Source organism: Sparus aurata, chromosome 2 (assembly GCF_900880675.1).
Source record: "Sparus aurata chromosome 2, fSpaAur1.1, whole genome shotgun sequence".
Classification (NCBI taxonomy): Eukaryota; Metazoa; Chordata; class Actinopteri; order Spariformes; family Sparidae; genus Sparus; species Sparus aurata.
Window position 1 is genome coordinate 6,994,801 of NC_044188.1, and position 17,700 is coordinate 7,012,500.

General features: G+C 39.7%; 1 protein-coding gene across 3 annotated transcripts in view; it reads left to right on the forward strand.

Moving 5' to 3' along the window:
- Positions 1–17,700, forward strand: part of cadm2b (cell adhesion molecule 2b) — a 141,093-nt gene that overhangs the window by 77,894 nt on the left and 45,499 nt on the right. The gene's annotated exons all lie outside the window — the stretch shown is intronic.

Consider the following 17,700-nt stretch of genomic DNA (forward strand, 5'->3'; position numbering starts at 1 on the left):
AGGAGTGTGATGGAGGGCTCAGCTGGGGACATCACTTAGCCGATACCCCACCTCGACTCTGCCCTCTCTCCAGGGGCTGAAATGATACTATAGCAACGGTGTGTGAACAGCCGCTTCCCACACCAAGCATCCATCACTACAGACACATTGCAATCGAGACACGTAACTTGGAAGGTAATTTTATTTTAATTGCAGAGATGTAGCTTGGAGGGTGGGTTCATAAAAGTAGGGTGAACCTCACAGAATGCCTTTTCTCTGTGACATGTAGCAAACAAATGTATGAAAAATAGCCTGCACCCAAAAGCGTTTTGTAGTCAAGGGCATTCAGTGTGGCTTGACTGGGATGACTGCTGAACTGACAATGCTGATAAAATTGAAGCTCTTGTTTTTCTGTCAACATGGGGCCATGAGCAAATCTGATGATTGTTAGTCTATGAAGGAACTATTGGTGAGACTGTCATAGATATCAGTTATGACAGTGCGAAATTACACATTGCACAAGCGGCAGAATAGCGAGTGAAAGAGATGCTTTTTTGGACAGGGGCCTGAGATCAGAACATGTTGAAGTCGCTGTATTGAGAATGTGAGAAGCTTGGCAGCAGCTGTCAATGGATATATATTTCCTTTTCCTCTGGAGTGAAGAGTTAAGCCACAAATACATAATTGAACAAAGGCAAAATAGTCCAGTACAAACAACAACTCCTGCAAGACCCATTAGTATGAGCTGCTTGGGCTAAACAAAAACCTAATTCCACTTTCTCTCGAATGTTGCTTTGTGAGGAATTGGAACTGGTGGCAACATGAAATGCTCCTAGAGCAAAAAGTTGCTATTAATACACAATGGATCAACAGCTTTCATTTGACTGCAATAATGAACATGTGGAGCCTTATCTTAAAGCAGTGTCTTCACCCTTAGACCTTGGCAATTGGTGGATTAGAGAGCTATAATTATCGAACATGGTGTGAGAAAATGGTATTTATTGGCATTATCTCAGTTCATGATGTCAGCCTGACTCGATTAACTCCTCCAGTGAAGAGTGAATGAGGTTATGAGCCTTATCAGGTGGGATTGTGCCTGTGAGCTGTTTGCTGTTTGCCTGTTTGCCTTTGTCAGTCATGAAGACCTTCTTATTGATGGCTGGGGTCCGGGAGGCTAAACCGATATTACAGTTTTTAATGGCAGCCGTGCAGATACTGTGCAGTGCCGTGAAACCTTTTGTTCTTCCTGCCTCCAAGCAAACTCGCCTTTAATCAACTTCCAGACCTTGTGCTGAAGAGTAGCTTTAGAGATCTGTTAATGAAAGCAATGAAGAAGCACATACCCTGCGTCCATAGGCCAGGATTTAAGGTTTAACACATTGCAATACGTGTTTGCAAAGCTATCATCCTAACAACTTATGTCTCCTCTCATACTCTTGCCATTATCTGAGGTGGACAGATTGAAATGGTGCAGCACAGCCCTGATGACAGATGAGCTGTTGGTTCTTCGCTGAAGATATCTGTGGTGATCTTGGCAAAAATAACAGATTACTCATGATCGATGGACAGTGTTGACTGCCACTTTGAGTGCAGGCTTCAAAAAGTCTAATAATCCGAATGCTAACATCAATTTCGTAAGGATTAAGTGAATCTCCTCTTATCATTGGGTGTAATATGAAAAACCTCAACATGTTGAATGCAGTTTTATTACAGTAATGTCACAACACTACAGGGACAGATGTATCAAGGAAGACGCAACTACAAGGGCAAAAAATATATATATATATTTCAAAGAGAAAAGAAAGCCTAGCTGGTGACTCATTTTCTAGACGATCCCTTACACAAAATATGGGAATAATCATGAAAGCATGGCAGACATGGCTAGCTCCTTATATGTCTGCTGTTTGTAGAGAAGTAAACAAGTGGACTCAGCTGTTTGATGCCACGCTTATCTTCATACATATGGATCTCTCAGCTGCTTCTGAGAGCATTGTTCTAGCCCATTTGAATCATTGTCAGCTGCTCCTTCCCATGATTGGAACGGTTTTGCTCCCGCTCTGAGATAAGAGGAAGTTTAGGCTCGTGTGTGAGGACATGGTTTGAATAAATACATGTTCTTTTAATCGACAAAATAAGTGTGGATGTGCCCTTGATGGGAAATTTCAGGTCATTATTTTTCTGTAGTCATGGGTTATTCAAAGTTATATCTTTTGAGAAGACGCTTTACTTCTGTTACTGTGGATGGTGCAGTGTCAAGGTGAATGTTTGTTATTTCTCTTTCTATTCGCTGTGACATGTTGCAGAAACACTGCATGCCCTCAGAGCACAACTTTGATGATAGCTTGTGATGGCCTGCCCAGGTGCGAGAATAACATTAGACCTGCTGGACAGGTGGCAATGGGAGAGAGGAGGGCTTGGAGGCTCAATAATGAGGGGTATGCCAGCTAGACCCCCATCTGTTGCCATGCACAGAACTCTGATCCATTAAATTGCAGCACACTCAAGTTTTGTCGCAGATGAGAAAGCGTCTACTCCTCCGAAGTGTGATCGCAGCGTGTCATGTACCTTGAAGCCATTTTAAGTCACCTTTTTAAAGTACATACTTTAATGGGCCATCTTTTATCTTCTAGTTGAATAATATTTGCATGACAGCTTTTGTTGTCGTAAAGAATACCTTCATTTTGAAAGACAGAGCTGCTAGATGTATTTTCTTTTCACAGCGTATCGTTTTCTTCTACCTATACTTTACTTGGTCTGTTTCTCTCCATAGTAATCTACAGGGAAACTATTTTTAAAGAGCCCATTCAGCCTGTGTGCTCACTAATTAGAATATGTGGCAGTACTCAGAGGAAGATGCCTCATAGGCAATGAAATGCAGTGACACCAGAGATAAGAACTCCTTAAAAACAGTTAATAAAAAGGGAAGTCCTTTTTCTTAAACACATTTTCTTCTTAGAGGATCAGGTCAGCCAAAATAACAAAGGGACATAGAAGGGACATATCAATTTGATATATTTATATTTTTTTATAAATTGCATTCAAATGCCACAGAAAAAAACACTCTTTCCAGAGTCAGCTTCTTAGTGTTTTTGAGCCAGTTTTAGTTTCTGCGTTACTTGGATAACATAACAGTGTTTACAGTTATAGGTAGTTAATTGGATTGTCTAATGTAGGAGGACATTGCATCATGATCGTAGCATCGCTATTCAATTTCTATGAATATAAATTACTAGTGCTATAAACTTGAGAAACCAAATCCCACTAATTTCCATTGAGAGAGGCAGAAATCTGGAACGATCAAAACCTTAGCAGACTCTCCACTCTCTACATGTTATATATACCATTAGGCACGTATAGGCAAATGTTTTATATTGGAATTTGGGTTAACCCTTAAAAATAAATATATGCCATATATATATGGAACACTGTAATGACTGTTTCCAGTTAAACTTAAAATGCTGTCCTCAACTGACGTATAAACCTGGGAGGGTGCAGAGCGACGTGTGAAGGTCATGGTGGGAGATTTTGCACATCTTAGTGCATGTTCATGCCCTGCGTTCTGTTTTTGACAATTACACAGTGGACGTGTCATGAATTATCCACTGTATCCATAGGGATCATTGCGGAAGTATTGCCTTGTTTGAAAGCAAACAGTCTCTTTGCACCGTTTTGTTTTTTGTGCCATGCTCTCCTGTTTCTCTCTCTCGCTCCACTCAGCCTCTCTCTTTCTCTCTCTAACAGCGTCCTTTATTGCAGTAAATCCAGCAATAAATATAGTAGGGCTACTAAACATGAGGCTTGTGTTTTGTTTCAGCTTAGATATTATGCATTGTTTTAAAAGTGAAAGCGAGAGTCTTTTAGGGATTAAGAGTAAATTAAGGCACTGGGAACTGAGCTACTGGGAATGACCCTGTCGACGGGGATGTTTGCGAGCCGAGCAGTTTCCTTGGATTTTCCACTGTCAGCCAAGTGGTTGCTGTGTTGCCAGAACCCGCGGTGTGCCTGGTGTCAAAGGAAAGTGAATTCCCACATACCCTGCCTCAGAACGAGTCTGGGCACTGCACTCAGTGTGCCTTTTGGATCAATTCCAGCAGACACATCGTCTCACCCACAGCAGGGCGTGTCTCTGGTCACGGTGGTCATTGCTTCCCTTCTCTTCTCATCCCTTTGCTGACTTCACCGAGGTCTGGCTCACTCTTGACAGTACCAGTGTGGATGTTACTCTAAAAAGAGCTTGAGGGGAAACTTTTGCCCAGTATGTTATCAAAACAGTGGCATTATATCATCATCCCACACCAGTATTGATCACACTGCTGGATAATGTGCCAGTGAGTGTCACAACAATAAGTGCTAGTTCTGAAGATAGAAGATTTCTCGGTCCCAGTGACAGTGATACTGTCAATAAAGATAAAAAAGTAAAAGGATTATATTTCTTACACAAATTGCTTTTTTTTGTCAGCCTAACTCTGTAACTGCTTCAAATATTATAAATTGTATTCCCTCAACCGGATCATTGTGTGTGTGGTAAATACTGGATATTAGTTTGTATTTCATGTTAAATTGCCTTTTCTCATTCACAAATTTTAAATAATAGTTATTCCTTCACAACCTGCTTATTGTCTGTGACATAAAGGGAAGGGTGCAAGAAAGCTAACAAAGACAAAGAAAAAAGAAAGGATGGAAACCAAAAGAAAAAAAAAATTCAACCCTTGACCACAATAATGATGAAAGGGATTTTCTCTAACTGGCTGAAATTGATTTCTACATTCCCATTAAAGACAAGAGAAGGCTGCCAAATGCCCAAATAATATGAATGTTTTGTCAGTGCACAGAGAGATTCTGACCAGCTGGCACTGAGCAGTGACTGAGTCTTGCCATGAGCCAAAAAAACATAGAAGCTTTGTTTGCTCATGCTGATTCGCTTTTATCAGTGCACGATTACATATCCCTAACAGCACTCAGCAGGAAATATTCAGACATGAACTCAAAATTACACTTCAGGCTGTCAACAAAATATGAGATAAACTGAGTCCAAGACTGCCACAGAAACATGCACTTCCTTGTAGGGATTGATATTATTATGATTTTATCAACACTAATAATCCTATTGATGCACCTTATCTGTTGTTTTTTTAACATTTTTCTTGTAAGAGTATCGATAAGCACAAAAGATGTTACTGTTACTGTATCATACTACGGTATTTGATAATTTATCCCCTGGGTCAGTTTCACACCAGGTTTCAGTAGCCTTGGAGTTCCCCCCCTTTATAAAATCATCATTTTATGTCATCCAAAATTACTTTTTAACCAACATCCAGCAAACTTTCATTGACCTATTGGTGTTGGTTTAAACTATTAGGTTTATTACACAAGGTTACCATTTGTGACAAAGTTTTTCATTACAGGAAAGCCTTAGATCAGGGATGACAAAATCACATACTTGTAGGCCACTTCACTGTAGCACTGGATTCTAACAAAAAGGACTGTACTAAATGCAGTAGACTTCACTTTAGAAAAAAACCTTAGAATAACCTCTATGCTTGAATAATTCATGAACACCGAACACCATTGGCAATGTGACGTACAGTACAGTGAGTCAGCTTTGAAAATTTAATGGCATTAAACAACAGGACACTGGCATTGAAATCAAAACACTGACTGGAGGAACGATGAAACATATATACTTCAGAAAGCCGTATTCAAAGTCAAGGCACCAGCATAAGAAATATGACCTTGGAATACCTTTTCAGATTTTTCAGCATCTACATATATTTTTTCTTTCTTTCATTGAGTTATCTGTCATTGATGGAAGGAAAGGTCTGGTTTTCACTCAGAGACATTTTACTTTATAGAGGACAAAATAAAAGTCATTTTAGATGTTAAAATCTTTTATGAGAAAAGTTGTGGTAGAATTCCCAGGTAAGTTTCACATGAGAGATGCATGACATTAGCCTATTAAGCATTGCCAACAGGAGTGTAGCAAACATCTGTAAACCAGCTACCAGCTGTTTTCTCAGCTGTTCGTGTGAAACGGGAATTTTAAGGTCTGTGAATGTCAAAAGATCTATTGAAAAAAAACGTCATTATTTCTTAAGTTGTCCACCAGAGAGTGATGTGAAATGGAATGAATGTCCTGCCAGGTACATTTAATAAAAAACACATTTTACCTCATCAAAAAGATTTAAATTGTTATGGGCTTGTTATGGGTAAGTTTATACTTGGCCTTGAAAAAAATTGTTTGACAAAACAGCCTTAGCTTAGGGATCTGTTAACAGCTTAATCAAGATATTAGATGAATACAGTTGAAACATCAAGAAAAACATAGGTTGACCTTGAATTAAGAGCATCAAACCTTTGTGTGTGTGTGTGTCTGTGTGTGTGTGTGTGTGTGTGTTTCTTCAGTTAACATGTTAAGTATCTGACACTGAGTTCATCCAGTAATCAAACACATTTTTATGTTTTGTAGTTGAATGTTTTAGTTATGTCATTTAAGATGAGAGGTAGTGATTGTATATAACCTTTTGAGGTATCCATGGAGAGAGATTGTTATGATCTGTTATCTCGCAACTTTCCTCTTGGCTTTATGCACGTACGCACTCTTTTCGACCTGGAGAGCAGAGAACTCAGTGTACAGATTAGGAATATGAAAGAGAGATTAATGTAGCCTGATAAATATTTTCCGCTGCTTGAGTTTTATAACCATTTCTATGAAATAAAACAAATAGAGAAAATGTGATAATAATAAAAAAAAAATGGAATTGCTCCGTTACAATGGTGCATTGGCAATAAAGAGACCATTGAGGAGAAAGAAGTTTTGACTTGTGCATCTGTGGGGGATTTCCTTCCACTTCACAGAGCGACTACTCCTGGTCAGCTGGTCAGCTTGCCTTGGGCACATGGCTCGTGGTACTGTTGGCATCTGCACTGGGAAGGGGACCACCTGCTTAGCTTAACTCTTTCCAGGAGACTCTTGGGCTGTCATCCTGCCCGTAGTAGTTAAGGATGACATGTGGACATGTCATGCAGAAATGCAGGTGTAGGGTTGTGACCAATCACTCTTTGAAAAAATGCTCCATTTAGATGCCAAAATCCCAAACAGTTGAGCCACTGGTGCCCTGGATAACTTGTATCTCAAAGTGCAAAGTTGGTGAAAGGGACTGAGTCGATTAACTCTCAAGAGAAAGGCCACATCACTGATGAAAGGGCCCAAGCTCTCATGCTACAAGAGTAAAAGTGGGTGGTTAAAATCCTAGGTAGCCCTGCTGGAGTCAGATTCACAGAGTGTACCCGAATCACTCCCCGTGCCACAGGCGCCCCAACATCAGTGATTTGAAAGCAGTAGTTTGCATGAGCGTCAGCCAGGAGCAGTACGTAAGAGCTAGCTTTGCACTTGAACGAGAGCACTGTGACCGTGAATATGATGGAGCCTGAGTTGACTGTGGGTTACAGTCAGTTGAGCCAACACAGCATGAAAACCTTCATTTCTGCATTGGCTCAGCAGTGATAGTTTGGGATTTTTTCTTTTTTGCTTTAGGTGGGGGCATGAAAGAAATCAGCCACTTCACTTCTTCACCAGCAAATCTTAGCAGTGTTCCAATGGACAAAATTATATGCAAACTCACCATAAAGACCAAATTACTGTGACCTCGCACTAACAACAATGTTCACTTCAAGGTAGACAAATGGTAGTAAATTTGCTTTGTGGAGATATGTGAAATCGGAATCAGCTTCGGCATGGTTTTTCATTTAAGGCCCTAACTGTAAGGTTTAAAGATATATAGTTAAATATGATGGTCTGACCAGTCTGACGATTCTGCTGTGTTTGTTTCATGGACTGTGTTGCTCTGCTATCATATTCGAACAACACCGAACATCTCAGACTTACTGCTAGTTTGGGTAAAACTCAAGATGACATTTTTGGCATTTTGTGGTCCAATAGGTGAATTAGGTGTGAGTAATGTTAGTGAATGTGTCATTACTAATGAGACATGAAAGCATCAAGCATGCATTTTAGAGGAATTATATGTAAGAAGAGACAATCACATTGTGTGTGATGCAGCGGTTTCTACCCAAAGTTATTGTAAACAAACATTGTGATTGGTTCTGGAGAAGGTGGAATATGGAGGTGGTGATTATTTGCTTTTCTTCTATGAAAAAGTCAACATGTACAAGGTGTAAATGGAGGTCAACCATGCTGATGTTTCATCCTCATTATATAGAGTATATGGAAATTACTTCCCTTACCCCTGCCCTCAAACTCCTCCTCATATTGCCAAGAGTGACAGAGGATTGTTGCTGAAAAACACCCTCCCAAAAAAAAAAATGAAAGGGAAAACACTGAGGAGAAAATGATTAATCAGAAGGCTGTCATTTAAAAATATTAACATACAACATTATTGGAAATGCATGGTGAAGAAAGAAAGCGTTCATCAAGTACTGGTGTTTGAAGCCAGTAACATTTTTCAAAAAGGTCTTTCAATGCTAATGTTTGCTTTTTTTCAACTTTAGATAAGAAGACCAAATTCAGCTCCAGGCAAGGGCACTGGCAGGAGAATTAACTGAATACACATGTTTTTGATGGTGGGGGAAACCAGGTGGGAGCACCTGGAGGCAACCCATGCAAGCATGGGAAAGACATACAAGCTCCATACAGAGCGCTCGGAATCGAATCCAGGACCATCTTGCTCTAAGGCAACAGTGCTAATCACTGATTCACCGTGCTGGTCTTTACGTTTCAATGCTACTGTTTTGTTGTTTCATAACAAATATATTGTCAATTCCAAATAACAAAGTCACTATTTTGGCTGCAGTGTTGGTTAGATTTTTTGTTTTTACCCTCCTGAGAGTGATAAGTGCCCCTCATTGTAACAACACGTGTTGTCATTCTCAACAACTTTTCAATCCAGGCTGATGCGTCGTAAAGCACCATCAGTGTTCACGAGCTGCAGTGATTTATGAAGCATCTATTTCATATCAAGGTAGAAGTTGAAGCCTCTAAAAGGCTTTAAGGATGACACTTTGAGAATGTGAACAGATTCATCAAAGTGGATTATCTTTGCGGCTGAAAGTACTCTCCAGAGGTTGACCTTCTTTGGAATTCCATCACTGGGACATGGAACACAACTGTGAGTGTGTTTTGAAAGATAAGGGACTGATATGCCAGGAGGGTGATGAAGTGAGCATGTGTGCAAGTGCATCTCACATGCGGTTACGTACAACACAGCACAGTTTTGCCACAGAACATTTATATGAATTACATTTAGTTGAACAGTTCGTCAACATTGACAGTCTGCTCTCTTTTTCACGCACAGTATGACCTTGACAAATTTCATCTTCTCTTCATCCTCCATTTCTATCAGTTTTTCACCTCTGAGGCTGGAGAGGTGATCGCACGTGACAGACCAGTGTTAGATCAAAGTAAAGAAGCTTGACCTAATAGTTCATTCAATTATTCATTTAACTTCACCCAACATGATTTCCATAAATAGTGTCAAAACTAATTTTTACTTGGCGAGAAACACTTCATTCAATAAGATACGACATGTATTTGCTCCAAGTGAACCGCATTATCAGCGTTTAGCAGCTTGAAATCCTCTTTGCGGAAAACAAGAGCAGAGAGTCTGTTTTTACCTTTAAACATTTTCCATGACAACACATTACAGGGCAAAATATCTCAAAAACTTGGAACTGGGCCCAAGATAGCTGCCAGGCGTCACGATGGGTTTTAACTTCATGTAAACACTCACAAACATATCCCAAACTGACTTCAACTCACAAGACAACTGTAAACACTCCATCGTTTTTTGGCTGATTTTTTTTCAGATTTCTTTTTCCCTGTACAGCATGAAATGATAAGAAGACGTAATACAGCAAAGTATACAGTATACAGCAGGATTCTTTGCATGTGTCACTCCCCCCTGCTGTTTTCACATTTCTCTTAAAATTGCTTTCCTAAATATTAGGTTACATTTTGAACATAAATGGTCTCCTGTGGAACCAATTCCTGACACTGCACACCTTTTACCTAAATACGCCCATGGAGAGTCATTTCTGCAACATTAAAGTCTTGTACTTGTAGTCATCCAGCAAATTCTGTAAAGCACCCTGCGTATTACCATCTTAGAGCCCAATTCAGATTGCATTAACTTGCACAGCCCTGTGCATCCCAACTGTGCAGTGCTTCAGTCAAGGTATAAATCGGGTGCCTAGCGTAGAGTGAAAAAAAATGCAAATTCTCATCTTGGAAATGATTTGAATATTATTGTTTTATCAAATCAAACGAGAAAATGTCAGCATAATGCTCAGGAATTTCTCATTTAAACTTGTGATAAACCTCGCTTCCAACATTATTGTTCCACATTGATTGTAAAAATTGGGGTCTGGAATCAGGCATTTCCCTCGTGTGCTATATGAAGTCTGACATTGTCACCATCATGCTAGATTCCGAGGAGAGGAGTGGTGTGTGTGTGCAAGCCTGCCATTATCCCGGGGCTTGGCAGATAAAGACTTAGGAGGTTTGAGTCCTGGATTGCCTGAAGCGTGGACCCTCATCTGCATGCAAGTGGCTTCTGCAAGGCATTGGTGCAGCCACATAATGTCAAACAATTTTCTGTAACACAAAGATATTTGATTTCTAGTAGAGTGCGGAGTAGAGCTGGACACTCCAGAATCACTTTGAACAATCTCAGTTTATATCAAACACAGCTCAGCTGGACTGAAGCGTATTCTCATGGCATGGTGTCATGCACCCTGTGGTGTGCACACCATAAACTATCTTGCAGGTAATGCTGAGTGATAGAGGAACTGCAGGAGCACTGGTTGTCTTTGTTGTGGTGTGTTTGCCTTATCATGGCTGCTATAGAAACAGGTTTACCGCTACAGTTAAACTCAATATTTTGGTCCATTATAAGATGTCTGCTACACACCCGATTTGTTTGGAGGGTGAAGGCAGTACAACTACCAGACAGAAGTAAAAGCGTGTCTTTTCATATTAAATTGCAGCTCTGAATCTTTCATGTTGCTGTATTGAAAACATCGTATTACAATGTCTGTTGAAAAAAGCAATTTTGTGTCTAATGGGCTACTGAAATGGTAAACCTTACAGTGTGCCTGAAGCAAAAACAAAGATTTGATTTAAGTATCATGGTAAAGTTCAAGGCTGCTCTGGCCAGACTGGTGGAGAAGAAAATAAAAGAGAAGTGAAGTTATAACCATCACAGTCCACCATGTTGTCACAAAGGCATGAGTTTTATCTTAGCATCAATCTGTCTCCAGTCTGACTCCTGTTGTTGCCAGGATGATTAATGGCTGCTTACAAGCAACCACTTCAAAACTCATGCTCATGAATTAAACAAAGGGTAGGTTTTCTACCATAGGGTTTAAACAACTTCTTTAGGGATGAGGGCAATTTGTGTCAGGGGGCACCTTGTTTAAGGTGGCATTTATACTGGCAGTTAGACTTAAGAACCCATGAGCGCATTAAAATGGTTGTGCTGTCAGTTAAGACACCCTATTGTGTCTTAGAAGTTTAATGATAAAAAGCTAATTTAGAGAACATAGGATATTAAATAATGGTCTTATAGGTATAATATTTAACATTTGCACATTAAAATGTATGAATATGACTGGACCTTTCTTATACAGATTGTTGTTCAGCAACCCGATCGGAAGAATTGTAGTGAGATAAGTATGTTTCTGCAAAACAATAGATAAGTTAGAACTGGATGGGTTGAATTTTCCGATTTTTTGTTACCATGCTGTGCTTATGCGCCGCTTAGGTTTAGGCAAAGAAGCCACTTGGTTAGGAAAAAAATCATGGTTTGGCTTAAAAAAACCTCTTTTGGTTGCCATGATCACAAATGGAAATGGTCCGACTTCCCGTGAATAATAGCAGGTTTTTGCTCACCAGGAAAAATGGCTAAAATGTCTGCAGGTCTCCTAAAAAAAAAAAAGCCTGGTTCCGACACAACAAAACGGCTAAAAACGTCCCCCAGTGTCAGAAAAAATATAAAGTGGTGTGACTCAAACTGTGTTGGGCCTGGCAGCCCTGCTTTAACTGATAAACCTTTTTTTTTTTTCCTAAAAAACAATAATTTTATGTATCAACTTTTCATAAATTTTCTTTAGATTGCAGAAAACATTATCATACAGTAATTTGATATCAGATGAATGTGTTTGTTGTCTGTGAGTGGTTAAAAAATTGCACTGTTTTAATACCAGGAATCGATAAAGGAACACAAGTAAAAGAAACCCCTGTGTTACTGTCTGGATTTAAGGGCAGTTCAGGTTTTACTGACAGCCTCCATTACCGTGAACAAGGATTGCATGTTGAATTTTTTTTTATTTTATTTTTTTTTTACAATACCAGTGTGACAGCATGACATTGCTGTGTGAAAACACGTTTTCTCAATTACTCTGGTTTGCCTTTCTCATGCTTGTGTTGCTCTAAGTGGAGGGGCACTCGCAGGCTTTCGTAACATGTAGTGCTCCGATGGAAACGCAGTAGAGACAAGATGAGAAAATTGAAGAAGGAATTGGTTTGGGGCTTCTTCTGGAGGTACAATACATGTGCCTGTAATGCTACCTTCACAGAGCTTTAGAGGTGTGTTTAAAACGGTGGGGTTTTCATTGGACCAACAGCAGAGAGACAAGCCTCTGAAGCAGCGTGTTCCGCCTGGAGAAAGGAGAGCATGCTCGTGTTGATCTGAAGGGAGTCGCTGCTGTTTTTGGAGGCACTGGCCCTTTTAATCTGGTAACTCATTCGGTGTTATCCCTGTAAAAAAGCTGGAGGCATTGACCATTTCTTACAGCTCAACCTCATCAATAATCCACCAAACACTAAATTATTCACAGGACACAGGTGAGAGGATATTACAGCTGTTGAACTTTACCTGCTGCATCGCCTCATGTCTAAAAGATTGCACTTCCAAAGTTTCCACTTGTCTGTTACCACTCACAGCTTTGTGTTGATCTATTGTGACTGGCTAAAAGGAAAAGAAACTGCTTTTAATGAGATGCTAGAAATTCTCTGTATTTGCCCTAATAAAAGTCTCTAATGTTTGCTATGCACAGTCAGCGGAAATCTTGGTCAGTGGCTGTATAAGAAGGGAAGCATCAACCTTACACCGGAATGATTATCTTATACATTCTCTATTTATGTCCTAATTAATTAACACTTGATTGAACCATAGATTGAAATGTTTTAGAAATTGTGATGTTCATTTTTCTAAATTATTATAAACTAAAAAATGAATAAAAAGATAATTGACAGATTGATAAATGATGATACAAATAATTGTTATGCAGCCCTAAACCATTAGATTAATATACAAAACTTGAGTTAGAGAGAGGAAATTACTGATGTTATCTTATAAGATTTCTGTGTTTTGTAGCCCAAAAATTTCACTTACCTGCTGCTGCTGCTGCTGCTGCTGCTGCTGTTTAACGGCCACCAACATGCACAGCAGCCCAGAGCTGCTATTAAACTTATGATTCCACTTGAGTATGTGTGTGTGTGAGCTGAATATGATGAAGTGCTTCGCTGTCAAAGGGTTACTTACAGCCGTGTTGTCCCAGGAGTGTTTGTCGTGTGACACTGGCAGAGGGAGAGCAGTGACCCCAGTGATGGCCAGCTGAGGGACAGAGGCCAACTCTCAATGTGTTAGAGGACAAACCTCTCAGTGGTCGGTTAAACTAATCACCACAGGGACCAGCCAAGATTGCTTCGTTACAGACCCGCATCCCCACTTCAGAAATAAGTCTGACACATAAATGAATGGACTTCATTCTGTTGCCCTTTGAGCCTCTCATGATGCAAATGCAGCAAACAAGCAGACTGGCCTCTGGTGGCCATGCAGGCCAAAGTCCCATCTTTCTACCTCGTTGTTTTTCCTTTCCTCTTATTAGGTTCTTATCTCATTGTCATTGATATGCTATTATCCATTTTATTGTTTTTTTCCAGTGCATATTGCAGTCATCTGTCTCGTGTGGGATCCCTGTGGTTTTGTCAATGTCTTTTTTCTCTCAAGGTGTTCTTGTCTTCACTGAGGTTGTTGGGTAATGCTATGTAAGCTGTTGTTCCCTGTGCAGTTATTTTCTGAACCAACACTCTGTTGCCATTTTCCTCCTCAGGTCAATTCGACAAGTGGATTTTGAAATCCCAGTGGTCAGGCAGTGAAGCAGTACTGTTACAAAACTTAGTTTGTTGGAGCATATTATTCATGCCAACTTACGTAATCAATAATGATGCACTGTTTCCCAGGAAGCAAATTAACAAGTGTTATCAAACTAAGGCAAATAACAATGTTTTGCTTTTTACTGTTCTTAATTTTAGAGGTGGGCATGAAAACTTTGTAGGTACAGAGTCATTATCATTACAGAAAACTTTTGAAATATACTCAATTAATAACTATGACTAGCCTTCTCACCTGTAGTGACACATTGTTTAATCCTCCCTTGAACTTAGTCATGAATCCTCTTATGAGAATGTATTTACCCTTTTGCACTAATTGTCCAATGTACTTCCCTGTTCTGTACATAATTCTGTAGGAGTTTTTCAAAGTGTTCATGAGTGTTAATTAGCAGCTGCTCTCCACTTGTTGCCTTTCCAAACTAATATAATTGAATTATTATTATTATTGCAACTGATTTTACCTTTGCATTGCCTCAGAGTCACCAATATAGTGAAAGGTTGCTGAATATGGTACAAAAAAGGCTGAAAAACTGTAAACTGTGACAATGGCTCTGCTTCTATGTAATTTTATGTTAATTTTATTGCTTTCTGAGAGTCACTCTGTCATCATAATGAAGAAGATGGTACAGTATGAGATCCTGAAATGTTACCAACAAAGAGGGTGCAAAACTCCAGGTTATACTCTATTTGTTTAAATCAGAGCAGCTCCAGAGCTTCTATTTCATTTTCTTCTAATTGTGTTTCCGAGAAAGCCGATAAGGCTCATTAGAATGTTAACCATAAATTAAAAACCGTTGGCTTTTTTTCATTTTATTATATAAATATAATAAAAAAAATGATAGGCTGTAACTTGCCGTACTGAGCAAAAACGAGTAGGGGTTGCAGTATCTCTATGAAGTGTTTAATAAATGCACTCAAGCATTAAACCACGCGATAAATGTGTTAAACACATTGACATTCTTACAGAGAAGTGTGTTGTTATGTGCCCTGTTATTGATTTTCCGTGAAAGTCCTCTTAGGAATGTCAAAGCGTTATACTTTTCAGATAGAGTACATTGATATGCTTGCCATGTGCGTGCAAACATTTCCAGTTCACAGCAAGGAGAATCTTATCATGGTGTCTGACTTTGTCAACACTATTAAATTTAGAGGGAGTCAGAGATTAATAACTTCCACGTAAGGAGAAAATAGGAAGAGGCGCAGGCTTGGGAGCATACAGAAAGATTAATGAGTGTCAAAAACAATGAATTTTCCATTAGATAGTGGAGTGGCATAGGTTACTTGTTGGGTCTTCCCAGTTTCCTCATCAGATAAAAGCTTGTTCAAGGATCACCAAGAAATGACCTGTTTTTATAGATAAACATTTTGTCCTTTCAGCAGACTTCAGGTTTAACACTGACCTATTTTTAAGGCAGAAATTGCTCACAATGCTTCATTCCACCCTCAGCTTTAGTTTTTGTAATGAGCAAAATGATCACTACTTTTATTGAAAATCTGGCCTGGCCTTGGAAAAGAAATGCAAAGAAACATGTTAAATAGGCCTAAATAGGCCGTAGGATGGTCTTTCAGCCTCAGCTTACCTAATACTGAACGTACCAACGAACACCAAATACACACCCGGACACACAGCCTCACCTCACTGCAAACATGTCATTACTGTTATGATGGATTCCCAGCAGTTCTCAAATATCATTGGCAGGGGAACACATGAATCCAGCATTGATGAGCATGTTGAATACAGATGCAACTTTGAGAAGCAGAAAGATGATAGGTAGCCAAAAATTATCTTTGACAACAAGAGAAACAAATGCAGTGTACATAGTGTGAACAATGTCACTGGCACCTCCAGCTGGAACAGGAACAGCGGCCCTGTAATAGACAGGATGTGTCAGCTCACGATGCTTTTGTAGACCAGAGGTGGAGGAGAGGTAAATACTACAAGAGGAGCTTATTTCTCAAGGAGCTAAGAAGTGCTCTTGTCAGTCAACCAGCACGTCCACAAGAAACAGCACACTGTGTGACCTCCAGTCAGTGCAGATTTGGTCAAGGCTTTTCAAGGAAAACCTCTGGTCCTGCTTCACCTGCAGGGCTGTCAGAAGCTTCACTCAGGGTGAACAAAAGAAATGGCTAAATGACAGGCCACTTTTTTGCATGAAAAATATCCAATTTGCCACATTGCCGGAAATTCATATTACTAAAAAGCAAGACATAACTAATTTTATGAAACAGAGTAGAAGTACAATTTGCATGTCGCATGGAAACACAAAAACTAGTGCTTAGTTTCAGAAGCACTTTAACTACAGTGCTAATATTACACTGACTCCCTGAGAAATCAGATGTGAGCTGTAAATTAGTACAACCTCCTGCACTGTAATATGCAAGAGGACCAGCAGTGGGTTTACCTTCAGGGTCCTGTTCACACAGGATTTTCTGTTTCGCTGATGTCTGCTGTAAATATGTAACATCTGGGGCAAATGTTGTCCGCTGAGAATATTTCCTCAGGAGGTTTCCCATTAAGTCTACAGTATTTCCTCGAATTACATTTGTGTGAGTACAAAGACAGAAATCCAAACTTTGCTGCTCCAGCCGATCTTTGAGGTTGGTTTGATCCTCCCCCTGCCATCTCATGACCCGGGGAAATCCAAATATGAATGTTGAGTTTTGATCGCTTTGTGTGTTTTCTCTTGTTTTTCTGTGATGCCACTCTCCTCCTTTTATGTGTTTGACTACCCATGAATCAAAGATACCCATAAAATTACTGAGCAGTGACAATGACCTGATGTAAACAGGCAGTTAGTGATATATTCTCATTAAAAAACAAGCGATACTAGAATCATCCCTCCGAGGAAGCATGTGAGCCATTCCCTCTTGTGAACAGAAGCAACACTCTCAGTGTACCTCAGCTCTTTTCAGGTTTTTGAACATTAAAAAGCTGAACAGTGTCTTTACCACCACAGACATGGTGTTGGATTTTAGGTTGGAGGGTGGCAACGTGCTGGGAACTGGGCTGTTTATGTGGCGGGTGCTGCTTTTGTCTTATGTTGGGCACACAGTTCTACTTATGATTAGCATTCAGTGCTGATTTAGCAGTTTACGCAATGAGTCCTTTTCAAAATCTAAAAGCTTACCGGGAAATGTACTGTTAATCTCTTCTAGTCTGAAGCCTTTTGTAACAATGTTCTGTCCTCATTACACCCAACTAAGTGTCTTTACCTGAAAGACAGCTAAGCACCTTCCTTTATGTAGCCACTGGGGACAAACAAAGCAGCTGTCTCTCGAGTGATGATGAAAGGAAATTGTTTACCAATCTGCCAAGTCATCCTAAGTAGCGTGTAATTTGTACAGAAGGTGAAAATTGAAAGTTATTGAGCAGAATTCTTCCCAGGCTCCGTCAGAGAGATTAGGCCGCAAGGAGAGAATTTTGGTGCGATTAGCAATTTTACAGCGCTTCATTGTTTGAATTGTTTGCTATATTCTGCGATCCTTTAGCTCTTTAAACCATATAAGATAAACTTGCAGCTGCAATAGTA